At 43.8% G+C, this 13201-nt stretch overlaps 1 pseudogene; it reads right to left on the reverse strand.

The window, feature by feature from the left end:
• Positions 1-1351: 1351 nt before the first annotated feature.
• Positions 1352-12104, reverse strand: LOC8050394 (annotated as a pseudogene).
• Between the last annotated feature and the right edge of the window lie 1097 nt (positions 12105-13201).

Here is a 13201-nt window from a genome sequence, read left to right on the forward strand (position 1 = left end):
TATGAAATGAGCACACAGCAGCATTTAGGATTTACGAGATTGTAGAAAAATAAAATCCCGTGACGCGATTTTTTTTTTTTTTTTTGCACAGCCTTCCAATGCTTTTTCTTCCGTGCAAGCCGCGACCAGCGCAATACTGGTTCCTATGTCAAGATTCATGAATGCAGCGTTTGTCAAGATTCATGGATACAGCGTTTATATTCCTAAGACTGAGTGGAGAAGAAAAATATGTAAGCGAGGTGTGTGTCAGTTGACGGCACTTAAATAACAAATGGCATTGATAGCACATTCATTGTCAATAGCGCGTGGCTGAACCGTTTTGACATGAGCCGGTAACCGTTATTTTTTTTTTCGGTTCAGTTCCGGTTCGGGTTTATCGCGATAACAATATAACGGTTCGGGTTCGGGTTCAGTTCCGGAAAAAATACCGGTTCGGTTCCGGTTTTCGGTTCGGTTCCGGTTCGACACCCTGCTTCATAGTCACGGTGTTTGTGTTGCTCCATTTGTCGAGTTTGTAGACTGCTAAGTGGACCTTTCGGTTGGATGCCAGGGAATCGATCGTTTATACAAGAGTGCGACGAGGAAAACTGCAGATGTCAAAAAGCCCACCGCGACTTGACACGTAGCGGCATTGCACATGAGGATAAAAAATGAAAGCAGATCAGGATGTCTGTTCATCGTGACTTCACACGCAATGGCATTGCACATGAGGATAAAAAATAAATGCAGATTGGCTGGAAGTCCGTGTTCCACCACAACTTGTTGCGGCATTGCACACGAGAATAAAAAGTGAAAGCGCAACAGGAAGTCTCTGTCCCAGTGACTTGACACTTAGTGGCGTTGCACACAAGGATAAAGAATGAAAGCATGTCAGGAAGTCTGTCTACCGTGACTTGGCACGTGGCGGCATTGCACACGCGGATAAAAAATGAAAGCACATCAGGAAGTCATTGTGATTTGACACGTAGTGGCATTGCACACGAGCATAAAAAAGTTGCAGCACAACAACACAGTCTGTCCACTGTGACTTGGCACGTAGCAGCATTGCAGACGAAGATAAAAAATTAAAGCAGGGGGACAGGTCTCTGTTCACCGTGACTTGACACGTCGTGGCATTGCACACGAGAGTAAAAAGTGAAAGCGCAACAGGAAGTCTCTGTCCCAGTGACTTGACACTTAGTGGCATTGCACACAAGGATAAAGAATGAAAGCACGTCAGGAAGTCTGTCTACCGTGACTTGGCACGTGGCGGCATTGCACACGCGGATAAAAATGAAAGCACATCAGGAAGTCATCGTGACTTGACACGTACTAGCATTGCACACGAGCATAAAGAAATTGCAGCACAACACAGTCTTTGTCCACTGTGACTTGGCACGTAGCAGCATTGCACACGAAGATAAAAAATTGAAGCAGAGGGACAGGTCTCTGTTCACCGTGACTTGACACGTGGCAGTGCACACGAGAATAAAAAAAATTAACGCACAATGGCAGGCACGTCTACCCACCGCGACTTGACATGTAGCAGTATTCCACAGGAGAATACAATTGAGAGCACGGCGGAGTGTGTTCACTGTGACTTGGCATGTTGCGGCATTGCACGTGAGGGTAAAAAATGAAAGCACGTCGGGAAGTCTGTCCACCGTGCCTTGACACGTAGTGGCATTGCACACGAGGATAAAAAACGACAGCACAACAACGGAAAGTCTTTGTCCACTGTGACTTGGCACGTAGCGGCATTGCACATGAGGATAAAAAACGACAGCACAACAACGGAAAGTCTTTGTCCACTGTGACTTGGCATGTAGCGGCATTGCACACGAGGATACAAAATGACAGCGCAACAGGAAGTCTCTGCCCAGTGACTTGACACGTGGCATTGCACATGAGGATAAAAAATGACAGCACAACAACGGGAAGTGTTTGTCCACTGTGACTTGGCACGTAGCGGCATTGCACACGAGGATAAAAAAATTAAAGCACAATGGCAAGACGTCTGCCAACCGCGACTTGACACGTAGCAGCATTCCACACAAGGATAAAAAATGAGAGCATGTCAGGGAGTCTGTCCACCGTGACTTGACATGCAACAGCATTGCACGCGAGGATAAAAAATGAAAGCACAACGACACAAAGTTTCTATCCACTGTCACTTGGCTTGTAGCAACATTGCACACGAGAAAAAATAAAAGCAGAATGGCTGGAAGTTCGTGTCCACCGTGAGTTCAATGCAGGCAGCTCATGCACTGAACACACGCAAGTAAAAAAAGTCGCATGACCCAGAACTTTGGGCAGTTCCTACGATTTAGTGTCCGATGCCGTGTGACTTGGCATTGGGCACATCCTTTTTCATGTTGGTGCTGAAGCTGTGCTCCTTCTTGGCCCTCTTGGCAGTGAGCCCCTTGGAAGGGCGGCCAGCAGGCACTCGCTTGTTGCCTCGGGTGATGCCTGGGCGGCGCCTGGCGATGGCCGTCGGTTGCACCTTGATGGTGCCTCCTCGCCTGTTTCCCCCACCGTACACTGCTTTTGTAGCAATGATGCAGGCCATCACATCGGGTTCTCGCTGTACTTCCTCATCGCCGTGAGGATCTGCCGGAGCTGCTGTGCATACGCAGGATTTTTAATAGCAGTAGCGTGGTGTCGCCACTGCTCCTGCTGGATCTGCCGTAGGAGCTCGTCTGTTTCCTGGAAGCAAAAGTTTCTTGTAAAACAAGTCTTAGGTGTGTTCAATAGCTGCCTGCATAATTTTCTTTTTTCTGCTGGTTATTTTTATTACAAAGCTTCTTGGAATGGTGAATGCTTTTCTGCAAAACCTGTTCAGCTGTTACCATGAAATGTTGCCTCCGTAAATCAGGTTTATACTTGGGGACATGGGTTTTCAGGCATTATAAGATTTTGAAAGTTCTATCTTACATTTGTCGCCCTTATAGCTGATTAATATATTGTAATAAACTGAGGGATGCCCTACTGCCAAAAGATAACCCACCCCTACTTTTGACATGATTTCATACTTCATAGTCATTTGCAGCCTGGGGCTCGGAGTCCAGAGGAGGGCTGCCGTTTGGCTCCGATGGTTGTGCAACCCGTCCATGGCAGCACTGGTGGATTGGTCCATGGCGGCACTTGTGGAGGGGTCCATGGCGGCGTTGGTGGATGGCTTCTGAAAGTCTTGAAAAAAGGACTCCGCCGGGCATTTTCCTCCCAAGGCAAGCAGTCCCAGTTGGTGCCGGTCATGGGGTGCAAGCACTGGAGCATTGGGAAATGGGCCCCCGCAGTGGTGGTGAACCAGGGCCTGATGTTTGCAGAAGGCACCCTGCTGTCCAGCCGCACAAGTACAGGTCCCAATGTCGCAGCAGACGTCGTACACCTTGCCGTCCTCTTGTCCGCTGGGGACTTGGTACATGCTGCTGTCTAGTCGGATGATAGAATCAGCAGCAGGGGGTCATACTGCAGCTGGTGGGCTGGCCTGCGATTGTGCGCATGTGAGAGGAGTCTTCTTTGGAAATAGTCCTCCAACACCGAGGCAATGAAGTCGACCAGGGTGACGACGTTGTAGGCCTTGCGTCTGTGGAGCACAATGTCCTTGAGAATCCGAATGGGTGCTTCCGCGAAGTTGTTCGTGTTGTGGCCCCTCGTGGTAAGGCCAGAGCGGAAGAGAAGCACCCACTCGGATTTCCGCTCCAAGAACGCCATCACACGCTTGATGTAGCCCTGGTAGGATCTTCCCTGGAGCTCCTCAACGGCGGCCTCCATCTCGTCCACGGATGCTGCATACATGATCCGAAGTGTGCCAAATGAGTTAAATAGCTATAAAATAAGGAAGCCGGTTGAAAGAGGAGCGGGCAAACATAAAGCGGGAAAGAAAATAGAATATTTGTGAAACTAGGATTTCATAACGCAGTTTAAGACCTGCCTACCTTTTTAAAGCCTTCCTTAGGATCTTGAGGCCAATTAGAGGTATGTTTCTGGCCATTAATTTTTCTCATCAAGCTTGGTGTGAAAAATGGCATTACATTGACCTGATGTAGTGGTGGAACTGCCTGCGCTATTTGCGCCATACTGCGCCAGAACGAACAATCTGCTTGCTGCTCCAAAGGCTGTATTTGTGCAAACTTTGCACTGTTATCTAAGGCTAAAGGAAGCTGTTCTCGAAAAAGAAACTGTGTCTGGCACGTAGCATTGTTGGCGATGCCATTAAAAATGACGAAAGTACAACTTCTTTTTAAATTTTTTTTTCGGATGCCTATCTGTGTGAAGACTAGGTTCATGCCAATATTAGAATTTTCAGACAGAAGTTTCAAATAATATGCTGTTTGATATTCTCTTCAAAATGAACTACAGTATTCATACTTTTCGAAGCGTTGATCGCAGCAGGTTAGCCGCCTTGAGTGCGCTTTTGAGAAGCAATACCCGCGGAGCAGACACTGCGATCTCATGACTCGCTTTGCCGCAGCGGAGGCGCGCGCTTATGCAAAAAACACACCTTCAAAGTGGTCTGGTTCACGCGAGCGTCTGATGCATTAAAAAGAAGGAAAAAAAGGAAATGTTGTGATTGTTGATATTTACATTGCAGTAAAATCTTCGAAACTCAACTGTGGCTATTGGGTATATGTTAGGCAGCAATGTTCTAACAACCTCTGTTCATTATGTGCGCTTGTTTCTTTTTGAATTTTTAATTCAGAATTGAAAATAACATTTCCATATAGCAAGCCCTAGCAAAAATTCTAATAGAAATTTCTAATAGCCTATCGGTTTATTGACACTTTGTATTTGTCTATTAGCCTATTAGTTGTATTAGCCTATTAGTTATATTAGTCTGTTAGTTGTATTAGTCTATTGGTTGTATTAGCCTATTAGTTGTATTGGTCTAGCCTATTAGTTTTAGCTATATCGACATGCTATTTACCTACTGCATTACGTGGCTTGCTAAATGAGAGTACACGGTATAGCTTGTTTAAGATAGTACAATTTATTCTCCCATTCATACAAATCTCACATTCACGCAAACCTCTCAGTTTAAATCAGCAATCTTCCTAGCCAGAAGCTTGTTCATCCCTGCCTTGCAAACCTTGCGTGTTGTCTCGTCAGTGCAGGTTGTGTCCACATAGTGCCCAAAGAAGCCTGAAAGAGATAATGAATTTGCAGATGAAAATGACAGTATCCATAAGAGATAATTTGTATGAGCACCAAAACGCTATCGCAAGGTGGTCCAAGACAGAGGGACACAAACTGTTTGGGCCTCCGACTACTAAAAACAATTTAGCAGCATCCGGTAACCCTCTTTCGAACCATTTTTGGGCTAGTTTTGGAAGCTCTCTCAGGCCCCGCAATTTCCACTTCATGCACCTGAGTAATGAGTGCTGGCAAAACAACCCGAGAAGCAGCTCGCATTCGGATCACTCGACGAAAGAAACTACCGCTCGATTGGCTGACAAGCGCCGTTCGTCGTTCGGCAACGGTTCGAGTTCTGTGATATATCGCAGAAAAACTGATTATCACATTTTAATACGAAAATCGGTGGCGCAGGATTATAATGTTTAGGTTCTTGGGATGCACGACGCATGACCAAGAGTGGACTATCTCAGAAACCTCTTTAGTGCCCCCTTAAGGGAAACTAACCGTTTAGACTATTTGCAAATAATTTTAACTTAAAAAATAATTACTATTCAATTAAGATTACAAATTGAGAGCAATATTGAATCTATTATTAGAAATTTTAATTTTTGAGCATCCCTACTCAATATCAACTAATTATATTTTAGGCTGAAATAGGTAGAATTGGGCCTCCGACCACTTTACTCGTATTTCAAAGCAAATGTTTGTATGAATTATTTTCAGTTTCTTGACCATGTTACACTATTTACAGCTTGACAAAGATTTACAGGGGAAACTGCTACGGCAGGTAGTTAAGAAACCCGATACATAAAATGTTCGGGAACAGCATGCACATTTCGAAAAAAATACCTCCGGACCCTCATCCCTAAGAGAATAAACACAAACATATGTTTTTGCCATTCTTTTTGCTACCAAATCTACAGCAACCTCACAGGGCCGCTGAGAAAAAAAGCACGTCGTAACCGCGAACGGAACAGGCACTCTAGATGCTACAAATGCACCACACACTAAGATAAGAGGTATATATATAGACTAAATTTCATGCTTTGATACTTACCACACATCTTCATGATATTGGCTCGAAAATAGCCAGGTTGATTGGCGTCCTTCCACCACACGTTGTACCAACGGTTGGCGTTGAAGTCCGTAGGTCCAACTGTGCTCAAATTCTTTATATCGTTACACGGAATAACGACGTTCGCGTCGCCGTCCTAAAACCGGACGCACACATGCATGTTTCCGCACAAGTACACAAGATACGATTTTTCCGACACACGTGTTACTTTGTATTTGGGAGGGATTCGGGGGATTATTAAGTACCCCTTTTTTTTTGGAAAGTAACCTAAAAGTGCCATATTTTTTTATTTAAAAGTTTTATTCCTCTAGTAATATAGATAAAATTTCAAAAGTTTATTAAACAGAAATTAGCGGCGGCAAAAAAAAAAAAAAGCGCCAACTAAAACGAGTGCTGCTATCTATGATCAGCGCCGCAAACTACTCGGACGAGCCTAGCTCATCCGTGGAATTGAGGACTACCGAAAAAACCACTGAACGAGCTGGGCTCGTCCATGGCATTTTTAGCCAAAAAGCGGCCGACGAACTCAGCTCGTCCTAGGCGCTTAAAGGGCAACTCCGCTTCTTTTCCAGTAGTGCAAAACTATACAGTTCTCTTTGTTGTCATCTACCAAACCCCCATGGCAAATATTACGACGAAATTCCGCCTAGAAGTTCATTAAAATCGCTGTCAAAGTTTGACAAGCACGAATCCGCTGGTTTTGGTTGAGACGTGCGGGCCAGACAACACTGCCCGGCTGCATTTCCGCTTCCTCCAAATTCCTTCTCCCGGCACGTCCGCGACGTCATCAAACATGTACAGCTTCTTTTTTTCTTTTTTTCAATTTTTTTTTTTTTTTTTTTTTTTCGGGGAGAGCACGGGTGGCGCCAGCGCCGTGAAAGACGTGAGTGACGCGCTCGGCCGGCCGATCGCCTCGTTGAGCGCGGCCTGTGTTACATCGCATACTTTTGAACACCAAGTAAAAGGAGGAGAGGGAAGCTGCTTTTGTAAGACTTTTGAGTGACAGGTTAATCTTCTATAATCTTCTGGGAGGAGAATAGCGACGCCTGTGCTAATCCAGGAGGCACAAAGAAGGATCCTGATAAGAGGGGAGCTTCTTCTTCCCCTTGTATATCACGTGGGTGTACATGCTTAGTGATGCCGAATATACAATGTTGTCCGGCTTTGCCACCGTTTCGGTTTCGGTTTGTGATCATGGCTAGAGTAAAATTACACGAAAAATATTTTATTTTTCGCGAAACAAAGGATTGGGGATTGTTTTTGAGTGCTTCAAAAAGCAAAATCGGCCACTATCTCAAATTTTTTGAAATTAAGCGGAGTTGCCCTTTAAAGGGTTAAGGACTGCTGTCAATTCGAAGTTTTGAAGAACGTGCAGGATGCTGCCGCTGCGGCGCCACCAGTGCGACAACTACCACCACGTGAAAATTCATGTGTTGGTACGAAATAATCTTAAAATACAATTTTGTATTATAATGGTTATGAACAAATTTTGCTAATGTTTCAAATGCCGCCCTGCAGCCACCAATTAACTCGCAGCCGCAAGAACGAATGCCAGCAGTGCAAAGGTGACAGGGATAATAGTCAATGAAATCCATTCTGGTAGCAACTTCTATCCATAGCCATAGCCATAGATCTTCCAACGAGAAAAATGGCGGACGCAGTGTTGCCAGGTCTACTGATTTATCAGTAGATCTACTGATTTTGTTCCGGGTCTACTGATTCACTGAAAAAGAAGAAAATCTACTGACTTTTTTTTAGTAAACATATTAAAAATTTATTATTAGGCCCCTTCAGTTCACAGGGTCGCCCATGAAAGGAAACTCATATTCTCCCAGAATTAAAAACGAAGCACTGGCTAGACCAGTGGTTCTCAACCACTGATGTTCTGCAGACCCCTTGTGGACCAGTGAAGATGATGGAGGACCCTTTTTCGTGGTGAGTAGAGGGGGAATGTAAAAGTTAAATATAATCATGACATTATAAATGGGTTTAGCTAAGGGCTAGTGTGAAGTAGACTTCTCTTATTGACATACAGACGAGAAAACTAGCCCGTAAATGGAAAAATTCCTTTTTGATCGGAAGAAAAGACAACTTTTATTGCCGGGCTTGACTGCTGAGGCAGGGCTTCGCGGACCCCCAGAATGCCTTCGCGGACTCCTTAGGGTCCGCGGACCCCCATTTGAGAACCACTGGGCTAGACCACAGAGCGTACATCATAATAACTCTATGGGCTAGACGGCCCAGAAACCAAACCTATTCGAGCGTATATTCATACACACAGAGCAGGTTCGACCAACGTTGGGTTTGACGGTGATCATCCGCTCGCCGCCGTAACGTCTCCCTCCCGAGTGAGCAAATCAGCCTGCGGCAGAGAGCAATTGGCGTGAGCGCATGCGCGTGAACTCTCGGCTGCTCCCAGCTGAGCGGGGAGGGCCGCCATTTTCATTCATTCGCCCGGAGGAATGCATGGGATCGACATCCAAATTTCGGTTAACTTTTATTTGGCAGGCCTTGGCAAGAAAATAATATAATGTTATTCCTCAGTGGCTTAAAAAGCTAACTAATTAAGTTTCTCCACGTTCGAACGCAAGCTTTGAGTCAGGCGAAAAAGAAATAAGCCCGTAGCAGACGACGTGTAGCCTTGACAGTGCTCCACGCCGACAGCGTTGCGTCCAAAACCTTCCTCAACCCAGTAAGGATAGATGGCAGCTTGCGGAAGACATAAAATGAGCATGCACACGCGCACTTGCTGGAACGTCTTGTTTCGGTTTCGTTTCAATAATAACGACAGGTGGATGTCCCACTGTCTCCCTCATCTGTTGATCCCAAAAGTGGCTTAGCCTCGATTTCAACGAATAATCCTCGAAATCGCAACACTAGTCAATGCTGGTAAATAAATAAATAAATAAATAAATAAATAAATATATATGTATATATATATATATATATATATATATATATATATATATATATATATTCACGGTGCCCTTTTTCTTTGTTTTTCATAAAGAATTACTCGAGAACTGGTCTTGTTTTTTCATATTTTATTTGTGTTTATTACCATGTTATTTGTTGCTTTATAGTATTTCTTCGAAAAATGGTTTAATGAAAATGGCAAAACACAGATTTCGTAGAATCTACTGATTTTTGTGCAAATCTACTGACTTTTTGGAGATCGATCTGCTAACTTTTTTTTTTCTCCGTCTGGCAACACTGGGCGGACGATTCGGGCAATTCCGTGGCGGTTTGCTCCTCGGATGTTTCAGGTCTTCCTCGTTCACGCCAAAAGGCCCGCGTATGCAAACAAAAAAAGTACCTGGAACCTGGCGCCGAATACCGAGAACAACAGAGCTACAGCGCAGGAAAAGAGCAAGCGCTGCCGTGCCGCAGGCAAGCGCAGCGGCAGTATACCGATATCGCAAGAATGCGACGGCGAATCCGGCGTTCACGGAGCCGACAGCCACAGAGCCTACACATCTTTTTCCTTGTAATTTTTTCTCCTCGCTTTGCTGTTATTGGGCACAACTAAGTTCCAATTTCGAACTTGCCTGTTATTTCTGAAACTCGTGGTTCTCAAAATTAATCAAATCTAACAAACTTGCCCCATGACACATATTCAAAACTTTTATAGTACCATAAATGCTCCAGGTAGTGACGTTTTTAACCCATCTTGTATAGCGTTCAAGTGTTTTCTTAATTATCACTAGAATTTTTGTATCCCATTTTGCTATATGTATATTAAACTTCATTACGAAGGCAAAAGCTGTTCATGAGCACAAAAATAAATGGATGAATGAATGAATGGTCCATCTTCGTCTTTTTGAGTTGTAGATCCAATGAGGGCAATTTGTTGTGAACATTCACTCCTATGTTTGACAAAAAAATTACAAAGCAGAAACCTCTGTTTGCCAGCTAAGTATCGGTGGGGACGAGCTCACAATTAAGGGTTTCCACATCTAATAAATCTCAGTTATTTGTTCATATTTATTTGGTAGTGTCGAGTTTCAATTGTTCTAATATGCCCATTTAATATTGTAATAGAATGGCTGTGCTACAACTAGTCTAATGAGCATTCCATTTGTTTATTAGGATGTGTAAATTTGTCTAATTATTATTCTGTAAGACTAACAGAATGCTTGTATTAGTCTATGAAACTTTGTATTATTCTAATAGAAGGCATACATTAACCTAATAAATATTTCTATAGATAAATACAGTTTTGTATTAGTCTGACACACATCTCTACTCATGTGATAAAGACGTCTATTAATCTCATAGGGATTCCCATTGGTCTCATACAAGTTGCTATTAGCCTCACAGGAATTCCTATTAGTCTCATAGGAGTTGTTATTAGTCTCATAGGCATTCCTATTAGTCTCATAGAAATGTCTATTAGTCTCATAGGCATTGCTATAAGTCTTATAGGAGTTCCTATTAGTCTCATAGAGATGTCTATTAGTCTCATAGATATTCCTATTAGAATTTTTGCTAGGGAGATTTATAAATCCCCTCAATCCGGTATGGCTAGGCTTCTTTATAGGTTTAACTTTATGTAATACCTTGGTTACATGCCATCCCAATGTATGTATTGAACTATTCAGTTTAAATTAGCTTTGAACCCGATATCCATTATATGCACATGTTTAACGAAGAGTTATCGGTTTTTGTGCGAACGGTGCTCACATCGATCGTAATGAATCGCTAGCACTATTCATTGTGATTGGTTCAAGTTCATAGAGCAGCTAAGCTCCACTCAGCTGCTCTGTGAACAGTAAGCAGCGTGATACAAACCATACAAAGTCGCCAAAAACATATTTTTATGTCAAACACAGACATCTGAAAAATTAGCGCCGTATAATTGTTCAACAAATAAATAAATATCTGTAGTGGCCAGGTCCCCTGTAGGTATAACACTTTAAATAGCCTTTCAACACTCCAACAACTGCAGTTTTTTCCACAGGCTAACTTTCAGAGAGATTTTATAAAACATTTTCACATGAAAGCTGAAAATTATCTGCTCCAAAAGTGGAAACCTCTGCTCCAAAACCGCTGTTTCCCTGCTATAAGAGCTGCTCCAATTCACCACTTGTCAGTTCCACCACTGCTGATGTCATGTCATACCGACTAAATTTAACTCGAAAATTGACATGTAACCGGCCACGCTCTTTCAATTATGTCTACAGTCAATCGCTTCATTAGACAACAACATATTTGGTTCTGTCCTAACCTTTTTTAAACTGCAGGTACCTAACAGTCTACTCAGTTGTTCGCTGTATTATGCTGATATTACAATAATGTTACCAAACAACCAAGAGCAATCAATAAAGTTGGATTAACCACAAAATTGAGTCAAATAACTCCATGAAGTTCAGCGAAGTTGCTCAAACAAATTTCAACCCATCTCTTCACTCAGCGAATGACTCATTTCATGCGAGTGGCTATCTGCATTCTTTTCTTGCTATTGGCTTTTTACATTAGACACAATTAGTTTTTTAAACTAATCTAGTACTTATGAAGCATTTACCAAGACGAATAACATATATTGTTCGGTGCAGTACTGCCTCTGTCAGTTTTGCCCCATGAAGCCTTAATTATTAGTCAAGTGCTTGAAGAAATGCATCTGGTTTAGGGATCTGTGCAGTTTAGGGGTTAAAAGCGCTAAAAACGACGGACGAGTAGGAGAGACACACACCACAGAGCGCTCTGTGGTGTGTGTCTCTCCTACTCGTCCGTCGTTTTTAGCGCTTTTAACCCCTAAACATGTTCAACCAACTAGCCCACATCCAAACCCTTCTGACATCTGTGCAGTCATAACGAAAACTTTCCACTGCATGTTTAAGCACCGGCACTTAACAACCAGAGTAGTACCCACCTTTTGAAATGCAGACAGGAGGTCCCTCCTCTCGTCTCGACCAACCTGCTTACTGTTCACAGCCAACGCCACTTTGCCTGGGCGACATGGAAGTGGCACAGGAGCTGGACGGCCTCGGGCCAGGTCGTTCGCAGGGCCGCCTTCTCGGCGGAAGCGTTGTCTGTCATGAACGCCTCAGGAGCCTGCAGGTACCACATTAAAGGTGACAATGACTATTAACATGTGCACCAATGTAAAGTCGGCATGCTGCAATTTTCGGCTTCTCTAAGGCCGTGTGCAAAATTTACTTGATCTTGCTCCGAGTAAAGGTAAGGGCATTCTAAAACCTTCCGATGTCTAGTGTTCTTCAATTTTTGTTGTCACGTAACAAGACTTGCCGGAGTAACTCAGATCCATTTGGGCAAGATTGAGAACACAGCCCAAATTGCACCACTACGAGATATCTTTCTGCCACTAGAGTTGTGAGGCCCAATAACTACTAGCGAAATGACCTCTCAGACATTTCCGGCAGTTCTGAAGAAAGAATATTGAAACGGTTTTATGTGGATCGGGCTCTCACCTCTAAGTAGTCAAGTCAGCACATGCAAACATTTATTGTGCACGACATTCAGCACTCTACAAATGAAACATATATGAATTTGCTCATATTTGAAACGAAGAACTAAATTAGAATATTAAGCAATCTGCTGACTAAAACAAGTGCAAATATGAATTGGTTGAATAGAAGATGACTCGAATTGGTAATGATCTTGCAACTTAGTGTGGAAACTGTATTGCATTCGCCACTTTCTGTCTAGTTACGAGCATTGTCAGTCTCGATGTTACCTGCGTACAGCTTACTCACATGTGCTCCTCCGAAGCAGACCGGATAGGCGTCCTTCAGGAGCTGGAAGGCTCGGTTGTCTGGCAGCTGTGCAGTAGCACTGCAAGGGGGATGGCACCAGCCTTCGTGCCAGCTAGGAGTATGGTGGTGGTACTCTGAGTGCCGTCAGTCGACGAGGTGGAGTCGAGGAAGACGATCTCGCTAGCCGCAGCCAGCTGCTGGGTGCGGAGCATGATCTTGGTGACGACCAAGACAGCCCAGCAAGACCCGTCTTCTGACTGTGTGGTCCGGACGTCGACACCTGCAAAAGGTTACC

The sequence above is a fragment of the Ixodes scapularis genome, unplaced genomic scaffold (genome assembly GCF_016920785.2).
Source record: "Ixodes scapularis isolate PalLabHiFi unplaced genomic scaffold, ASM1692078v2 PGA_scaffold2__306_contigs__length_199485367, whole genome shotgun sequence".
In the NCBI taxonomy this organism is placed as follows: Eukaryota; Metazoa; Arthropoda; class Arachnida; order Ixodida; family Ixodidae; genus Ixodes; species Ixodes scapularis.